The sequence below is a fragment of the Gymnoscopelus braueri genome (assembly GCF_963280865.1).
Source record: "Gymnoscopelus braueri genome assembly, chromosome: 11".
NCBI lineage: Eukaryota > Metazoa > Chordata > Actinopteri > Myctophiformes > Myctophidae > Gymnoscopelus > Gymnoscopelus braueri.
In genome coordinates, this window is record NC_137613.1 from 26,164,297 (window position 1) to 26,174,296 (window position 10,000).

Consider the following 10,000-nt stretch of genomic DNA (forward strand, 5'->3'; position numbering starts at 1 on the left):
ACAGAGGGAAAAAAGAGCAGATCAAGTACAAAGCCATGGGTCAAGTCTAAGTACTGAGGGTTTAAGTGGTTGTATGTCTGAAAATACACATTACACATTTTATTTCTGCCAGTCAAAGAGTTAACAAGAATCCAGCATATTAATAGAAAAGAAAATGTGTAAACAAAAACAAAAAACATAACTTTAGCTTTTTAATTTACACAACACTGATAGTGCTGTTAAACTAGTCTATGAAGCGATCTATGAAAAAGTCAAATCTGCAATACAATTACAGTAGTACACAATATATGTAGTGGGGGTCCCTGTTTCATCTCTCTCAGCTAAGGGGTTCTTGACCTGAAAATCTTTGAAGACCCCTTATCTAGTCTCAAATCACGATATCAATATACTATCGATACATTACCCAGCCCTAGATTGGAGGTAGAAAAAAACAAGCATGAATCACAAAAAGATGGACATGTGCAAAAGGATAATGTAGGACACATGATGGCTGCCCTCAATTTACCTTTCATAATGATGAAATAACAAGTGAGTCACCCTAATGGGGGTATTTTTCAGGCTTGGATGAGAGCAACATTTCTCTCAAAAGAAGAGCCATATAGCCACGAGGGCCTCATTCGAGTGAGGGAGGTTTCACAATCCAAATGTAATCTCTGAGCTATTATGAAGGCAATGGCTGGAGCATCAAAACAGCCCGTTCTTCTCCAAAGTCACAGCGAATCCGTATTTAGATGCCGTGTTCAAAATAAAATGTCTCTTGACGATGCCCGGGCTCTACAACTGTTTTGCCAAAGTGCCCTTTTCAGCTTTTCATCTCATGTCCCCGCGAGAGGCTCGGCTCTGAGCTCAAAAACATTGGATGGAAACTTTAGGAAGCCACTGGCCAATGGCACAAATGTTTTCACAATGTTTTCCTCTATCGGGGGTTTGTGGTAAAAAATTGTCCTCATTCGCCTGAATCTGAGAGTAACAACATCATAAGGAATAGTTAAACAGCACTCCTGGGCCGGGAACAGAAATCTGTTGTTCCGTTCCTGGGTGAAGCGTTAGGCAGTTAATTCATTAAGACCGGTAACACATCCGCGTCATTTTAGATTTCTTTAGCTCATTGTAAATCTTTTAATATATAGTTTTTTAAAGCGAACATTTGTAACTAAATCTTTGCTTCTGGGGATTCTACAAATGTATTCTAAATCCTGATTTTTTTGGGGGGGAAAATCTTGCTATAATCAGTGTATTTGGCCGCGGACCCCCAACTCAAAATATTTTGTTCCAGGGACCTCCCAGAAGCAAAGATTTTAGTTAAAAATGATCGCTTTAAAAAATATATTCAACTAGAGAATGTGCTCCTCGGAGCGCAGGTCTCCGCCAGTACTGTTCCTGATTAATCCTGTCTTACCTATTTATATTACATATTGTCACGTGTCACTTGACCAATGTTAGCTTGATCCCGTTAGCTTGACCAATGTTACCTCACTTCAAAAAACATAAATAGTTTTTTGAAGTGACACACCTATTTATAGGATTTTATTTCGTCATGCGTCTCGCTAGCCAATCAAAAGCATTGGTGACAACATATTGTCACGTGTCACGTGAAGCTTGACCAATGTTAGCTTGGCTAGGGGGGGGACACACAGCGGGATGGGAACGAAAACATACTCTCCACCTCTGGCGGAGACAATGATTTGCACACATTGACACAGATGCATTGCCGGTCTTAATGGATTAATTATTATCTCTAGTAGCACCATACTGAACCATTAATAGGTAGAAATACCCAACAAACTGAAACGTTTTTTCTCTTGGAGGGAGCCGTCTTTGGCAGAGAGGTGGCATGCTGTAAGGCATGGGTCTTCAACAGGGGGTCTGACTGGGACCCCCTAAGGGGGTCCTCAAAGTTAGCAGCCCTATTCTAGGGGGGGAACAGTCGGCAAAGAATAGCAGATCTACAAGCTCACAATGTGTCGTGCAGCGACGCGTTGTGAGCTTGCAAATCTGCTATTTTTAGTGAGGCGATTTGGTTAAGAGGGAAAAAAGAGCAGACCAAGTGCAGAGCCAAAGATCAAGTTTAATTGAGGGTTTAAGTGGTCAAATCATTTGCCACAAAATACATTATCATTCCAATTAATCACTTAAGCTTTATTTAAAAAAATCTACAAGCTCATTTTCAAAAATGTTTTTAAAACATGCCCAAAATATGCACACTAGGTTGAAAGTGTTTTTATTTTTTTAAGGAATCACTGACTGCCAAGATCTGGATCAAATAGCAGGAAACACTTCTGGTTTGTTTAACCTACATCAGTGCCATATTGGTGGCCAGAGCGAATAAGTAATACGAGTGCCAAAATATTCAAACAATCCCAGGAAAGCCAATTAGTGTCCCTTTCTCCGAGTGGGAAATGACCCGACGCTGAATGTTGCCCCCACAATCACCGCGTGGACAACGTACTTCCTGACAGACGTCGAGTCAAGTAGAGGTCTACGGTCAAGGTCAAGTATAAGGTTACGGTCACATATCTGCATCAGAGGTGTAGTCACACAACGGAGACGTGTCAATTTGACATGTGGTCTTGTGGGTTGTGGGTAGTGTGGGTGTTCTGGTGTGTAATCCGTTTGAGGGAGCCAACCACTCCAATGTAAGTCAAAGAAAACTACGAGCAAAATAAGTGGGGTCAACCATGGCGCCAGGTTAAAGTTCACCAATGTTGAACTCTGCACCCCCTTGCTCTCATAGAATGGAAGTGAACGGGACGCTGACACTTCCCAAGTGTATGTGTGACCGTGCCCTTATAGGCAGGGTGCTGGAGGTGGGACGCTCCACTAGTTCAGAGCCTTTGACTAGTTGTTTGAGCTGCACGCGCGCCCGTGAGAGTGCGTCTACCTCGCGTATCGATCGAAAACAACCATTCGCACCTCTTATCAACGCTTACAAAAGCTGCCGAGTGTCAACAGCGTGAATTAACACAGGAATGACCCTGGCTGGATGCATAGAGATGGTCCATTGTGTGCCCTGTTAAGTGTTGTAGGTGTAGGCATACTGTCAGATGTGCTGAAGCAGTCCAAAGAGAACGTGTGGATAATGGTTTCATGAATTAAATTACAGACAGGTGACGTCTGCAAGGTAAATGTAGCCTATATGACACTAAAGTGTCCCCATTATGCAAGAAAATACAATAACATTCAATATATATTGTGGGTTAATAAATAGGCACATATTAAAGAGGTTATTTAAATCAGAGGATGGTTAAAAACACCCCCACAAACATCTTCATGTGCAGAACAGAGGTGCACCTGAGAGCCTGTACATGAGCTCACTCAAATCTGTGGGAACCCTTGGGTTAGGGTTAGTTTGTTTTCCTGCTCGAGGTTAAAAACGGCAGGAGAGCAACAACGTGGCAGGCAGGTAAGCAATGCAGCTGCAGCGAATAGCATTAATAATGGGTATGCTTGATTTAGGTGTGCCATGCACTGCCCAGAGCCAGGGATGTGCCAAAGTGCAAGCATAGACAGTAGTCTGCAGTCTACTGTCGATGCTTGCACAGTGGTACATGATACATCTATATTACACTCATTATACATTTTATGAGCTGCAGACAATACAACTACATCATGGTTAAATATAAGGTCAGCCTTGTGTGCAACGAGAGGAGCCTACTCTGTGGCCAACTATCTTTTTGTTTTGACCGGTCTCTTTTCTATGCCTTTTCTCCTTAACCCATTAAGACCTGAGGCCGATTCTACAAATGCCTTCTGCAGCAGTAGTTCTCAAACTTTTTGGTGTCAAGGACCCCCAAAATGACATGTATTTGGCCACAGACCCCGATCTGAAAATGTTTTGTGCCAAATAAAACTATCAAGATTTTTCTAAAATGTTCAAAAATAGAAGATCTACAAGCTCGCAGTGCTGTGAGCTTGTAGCTAATATCTAAAATGACACTCTCTCTCTCTCTGCCCCCCTTCTTTCCTGAAAACAATAAATGATGGAGCATGCACAAAAACAAATTGCACCCACTTCTTTACACCTGTAAACCTGTGATGTGACATATTACAATTGATTCTGATATGACATCGTTAACACGTTGCCAAATTGTGGTCACACTCACAGAAACTGTGTAAAACACACTTAAGGACATAATAATTATGTTCAGCTCTGAATGCTTCAACTTAAAAATAAATACAAATCTGTGAATAATAATAAAATAAATACAAATCTGTTTGAATAATAATAAAATAAATACAAATCTGTTTGAATTTGCCTCATGTCTATAAGCCCAGTTATGCATCCTTACTTCAAAAACAAGCAATAGATCATTGAACAAACATCTTTTTTCTTGGTGTGCCCAACATTTGTTTTGACAAATTTTGGGCACAGCAACATTTAGATTGAGGTTTGGCATTACTGTAATTGAGTTTGCATAAGGAATAAGGCATTCTAACTGCCTTCACTCATGTATGTTTCCAGCCCATATGCATATCTCAGAGCAGACGTGGGTTTTGTGTGTACAAACGAACAGATTCAGCTAAGAAGAATGATGAATCAGACTACGCTTGTGGAAACACTTGCACCAGCATTTTTAAGATCAAATATGATGTAGCACGTTTCGTGAATGAGGTCTATTGCATTTATCTACAGAGGTGTGCGGATATGTATATGTGTGTGTGTGTGTGTGTGTGTGTGTGTGTGTGTGTGTGTGTGTGTGTGTGTGTGTGTGTGCTGGTGTAAACTGGTGTTTCATGACCCTTTAAGAAACAACCCATTTAGCAGCCCATCACCCTCTGGAGAACAGTGGTTCAACTGTGAACTCAGCAAAATCACTGAAGCTCCCAGGCTCCCAACTATCAGTGTTGCCAGAATTTGCAAGAGAAACAAGCAGCAAGGTCTACAAAAACAAGCCCACGATCTCACACACACACACACACACACACACACACACACACACACACACACACACACACACATACATAGCAACACTGTCCCTTATCTATCTCCAACACCAACACCCTAGACGTGATGACATTATCGTCTGCTGTATTGACAAAAGGCCAACAACTGCGTTCTTCCTGCAGGAATCCAACCAATCCTGGGCCAGTGTTACCGGTTAATAAGCAAAAGCACCCTATCATTATTTTTCTTCTAGTCTCTCAGTAGCCAGACATTTAGATATATCTAATGTCTGGAGTACAACTGGTTTAAAGTCCAAAAATAGAAATGTGACAGACATGAATTAACCAAACTCAGACTTCCTTAGATCAGTGGTTCTCAAACTTTTTAATTTCAAGGACCCCAATTTGGTTCCATTTGTACAATCTCAGGAGTTACAGACTTGAGGGGGTTACAAATGGACCCTCACAGGTCTGTCTCAAAGTGGGGGTCCATGGACCACACTTTGAGGACCAGTGCCTTCTTAGACCAACCACACATCAACCAGAGATTTAAATTACATCCTAGCCAATATTGTCGATCTTCTATTTTCCGAAAATCAAGTAAATCCCAAAGTCATCAAATGAAAATGCAACATTGCATAAAAAAAGTATATTCCTCACCCAACCTTCAAGTCAGGAGGCCACATGAGTTTCTTTGTCCAAAAGCTCTGACTGGCTTCAGAGCTAAACCCTCAGAAATGTTCCTCGACCAAACTTCTATCCTTCCAGCTCCCAAACTTCTCCGGCGCCACTACTCAGTGGTTTATTAATTCCTGATTTTGGTTTAGTTTAGGCTTACAAGAGTCTCTTTCTCAAACACCACCAAACACTATTTCTTCAATACCTAAAATGGAACCCCCGGCCGCCTCACTTCCTGTAGTTTTATAGATGTTCCTGATACCTCACTTCCTGTGGAACTTTGTGTGCTGCTTTTTCCCCACAGTTCCCCCTATGAGTGAACCATATGTCAACAGAAAATGTATCATAATGGCCATAAAACCACAAAACACATTTTTTTTCCCCCATACACTACATTTAGGTGTTAAATATTCAACCATATTTTAACCAATATATTCCCCTGTTATCACCAAGTATGTTATGTTTCTTGTGTATCTTTTTCTTTAAATACTCATCATACCTGGACAGGAAATACATTATTTCACACATTTCATCTAGCTATCTGCTATTTTTGAATAGTATAGTACAAGTATAAAATAATGGTTATAGCTAAAATCTAAAATGACACAGATGCATTTGCGGATTGAATAGGTTAAAAATCTCTTCAAAGTCCTTAAATTGTCACTTCACTGTTATCTGGGGACCCCCCCCAAAAAAATCATGTAGGGACCCCCCTGGGGGTCCCGACCCACAGGTTGAGAAACACTGCACTAATGTATAATCAGCTTGATTGACTAATGGCTACCCTGACCTATACTGTAGCTGCCCCTTCTGTCAGCCTTCCTGCCAGGGTGAAAACAAGGACACCTAAAGCCAGATTTATACTTAGTTGCAGGCTGATGTCACGCACCAACAAATTGCTAAGAAAAATAAAACAAAAAGAAAATGAGTTGTGAGCGATGAGTTGTGAGCTTGCAGATATAAGTTATTGTTGTGCTACTCTATTAGCCTCAGATTGCTAAAACAGTTCTATGGGCCACGTCTTAACGACAAAGATACTGGAGCACTCAATTCACTTCAGTGCTTTAATAAGGTGCAAAGAAACAAACAAAGCACTAACGTTTCAACGCGCCACAGTCCTAAGAGATAATGGTATCTTTGTTTTCTCACCGACTTCCTAGTTTTCCTAACCTAGTTTACTTTTTTAGAGGCAACATCTTGTTTGTTAATTTGTTTTTGCTTTCAGGACTGTGAAGAAGACGCAGTGTGTCAAAATGCTGTTTGTTTGTTGGCACCTTATTAAAGCGTTGAAGCGAATCGATGTGCCTATAGCGGGAAAATAATGTCTTCTGCAAATAACCACCATCAGATTTGAAAGTTACCAAGCCTTAATAATCCGCTCATGAGGACTGATAATGATGCATCTTTAAAAAAAAATATTACTGAAAGTTTCACATTAACAGGACCATACAAAGTATCAAATTTGAAATCTGCAAAAAAGTTCTGTGGTTTGGGGTTTGGGAAGTAGCCCATAGAAATGTTTTTAGTACTGTGTCCTTTCTAAGAGCACCGACCTCCATTTGGGGAGTGGCTGAAGCACAAGAAGAGACCCCGTCAACACATAAGATTGCTGTTGACCCTGCACATCCATGCACCCACCTGTACGTAAGGATTTTAACCACCTTTGAGATGATGTTGTCAGGTTCAGACCAACACCACCTGCCTTGTTCTCACCAGCTTCTTCCCAGGTGACAACTAAAGACCCCAGTCACCTCAGATAGACCCCATCACCCCACTCAGAAATATAAGCAGGAAACACTGTTCCCAAAGACTACTGTATACCGTTGGTTCTCAAAGTGAGGTCCGGGGACCCCCAGGGGTCCTTGGGGGGTCCGAATCATTTTAACCATAACCATATTTTATAGTTAACAATCATATCAAATGGCGTTCCGTGGGCTAGGGTCCTTGACATTAAAAAGGTTGAGAATCACTGCTACGTATATAGCGTATTCTCCCAAAGAAATAATCACAGAAACTCTCACAGCACTCTTTAAAAGTGTATTGCAATACAAACATGTTGAATGTAGCATGAGAAACAATACAGCTGTTTCAGCATGAAGCTTTCGCCAGCGCTGGTCTGTCCATTCATCCTGTCTCTAATCTTACTACTGTACACTGCAAACATCCAGGGTTCATTTTTACACTCTCAGAGGTAAATTGATGCTCAGGATTTCATCCCATCTATTTAAGTCTGTTGTTTCAACAATCTGCTACTATAATGTTCTCACAAGTAGAGTACATTAGGCCACTTCAGCCTAGGATATTAAGTCAATCATTTATTGCTCCCTATTTTGTCCAAGTCCGTAGAACCATCTCAGCATGCCTGGTGGCAGTTTGTGCACAGACAATGTGTCTCTCTCTCTCTCTCTCTCTCTCTCTCTCTCTCTCTCTCTCTCTCTCTCTCTCTCTCTCTCTCTCTCTCTCTCTCTCTCTCTCTCTCTCTCTCTCTCTCTCTCTCTCTCTCTATACACTAGCCTAAATAAAGCTTAAAAATGCCACGCACAAAAAAAATTTAACAATAACTATCTCTTCATATGCAGCTGGGTACAAACATGCATCGCCTGAAACCATACGAATGAACACTAAATGCACTGGGGGATATAAATAGTACAATATATCATAGGATGCATCTTGCACTGTCCCCTTACACTGAAAGTGAATTCCCTTATGTTGCTGTTGGGGCAACTCCCTGCAGCAATCACCAAGAACAAACTATCCCTGCAATATTTATTGCACTTAAAATAAAGTGCTCCAGTGAATGGAGATGTCCTCCTGATAAGCATAATCCATGTGGTCCTTAAAAAGCAGACTGAATGCTGTGAGTTATTTTACCCCCAAATCAATTATTGAAAGACAGTGATGACATACTGTATGCTACTGCACAACATGAAAACATGTTTATGAGCTATATTCAGACTTTATGACATAGGTCATAAAAAGCAGTGGTAGGCCTATAAAGTAAATAAGTGCATTTACTCAAGTACTGTACTTTTGTTTTACTTTACTGGAGTGTTTCTAATTTTCAATACTTTTACTTCTACTCCACAACATCTCAGAACCAAATATTGTAGCCTACTGTTCCTTCATTACAATTATTTGAAAACTTGAGTTAGTTACTTAGCTCAAAATGCATTGCGATTTTGACCAATACCTTTGTAGGCCTTCTTTTACTCAAGTACATTTTGAATATTTCTACATTGTGGTATTGGTACTTTTACTTAAGTAAAACATTTGAGCACTTTTCCCCACCACTGATGAAAAGCCACAGTATAGGAAGAGCTTGAGCCTGACTTTCAGCAGTGCAATTCCATGCTTGTCACCATCACTCCCAGTATTGCCAGATTGTGTGAGAGAAATAAGCAACCAGGTGTATGAAAACAAGCCCAAAAGAAGCAACTTAGGTCACATGAGCACTTAAAACCTATATGCGTTTGAGAAAGAATAGCAGCTTGTAGATCTGCTATTTTCTTGCAATACAATGTGGAATATTTGGATTTTCTTTTTAAACATTCTAACATTCTCCCCTGTGGCACAAAACTTTTTCATGAACATATTTGAGAACCACTGGTTTAAAAATATATATATATATATATATATATGTTTCTGGAAGAAAGCCTAAATAAGCAAGTACACTTTGGAAACAAGCCCAAAAAACCGCAACCACCGATATTTACAAGCAACTTTACAGAAAAACAAGCCCAAAGTCGCTTATAGTAAGCCGACATGGCAACGCTGATCACCCCTCATTCCAAAGAACCGCTGTCCAGCCCTTGCTGTGCTGAAACATAGCCGCCGGCTAAACAGTCAAATCTTGACTTGACATGTTTACTTAATGTCAAATAAAGTTTGCAAACGCTCATTTCTTTCATGACTATGACTTTAAAAAGCCTTTGACGAACTGCATTTTGCAATTAGGCTTCGATATGAATTATTCAAAGTCCCTCCAACCAACTACATTTACAGGACATGCAGCAATAACTTTTTTGAAATAAATTAATAAATGCCTTTCGTCGCCCGTTTGTCAAGTGAAAATGTGTCGTTTAAACAACCTTGAAGCCCAAAGTATTTTTTTTTTTTAATGATGTGGAGTTTTTCTTTCCCCAGACAGGTAGCCGGCTGACTTTGATGAGAAAACAGAAAAACACAGCATCTCGTTTGTTCTTTTTTTCAAATTAAACGATACGTTATTAATAGCTGAAGAAGACGCTTCTCCCCTACCTGCCAAAAACCTGCTCCTCTTCCCAAATACTTCGCATACTTTCTGCCATGTTCATGTCTGATGTTCCTTTGTCCTCCTCAGCTCAAACACGCTGACACATGACTTCATCGGGGATGAAGTTTCTTGTTATGAACGCTCAAACAAACTGTTGATTTCAACTTTTCTTTCCAATTCCATTGT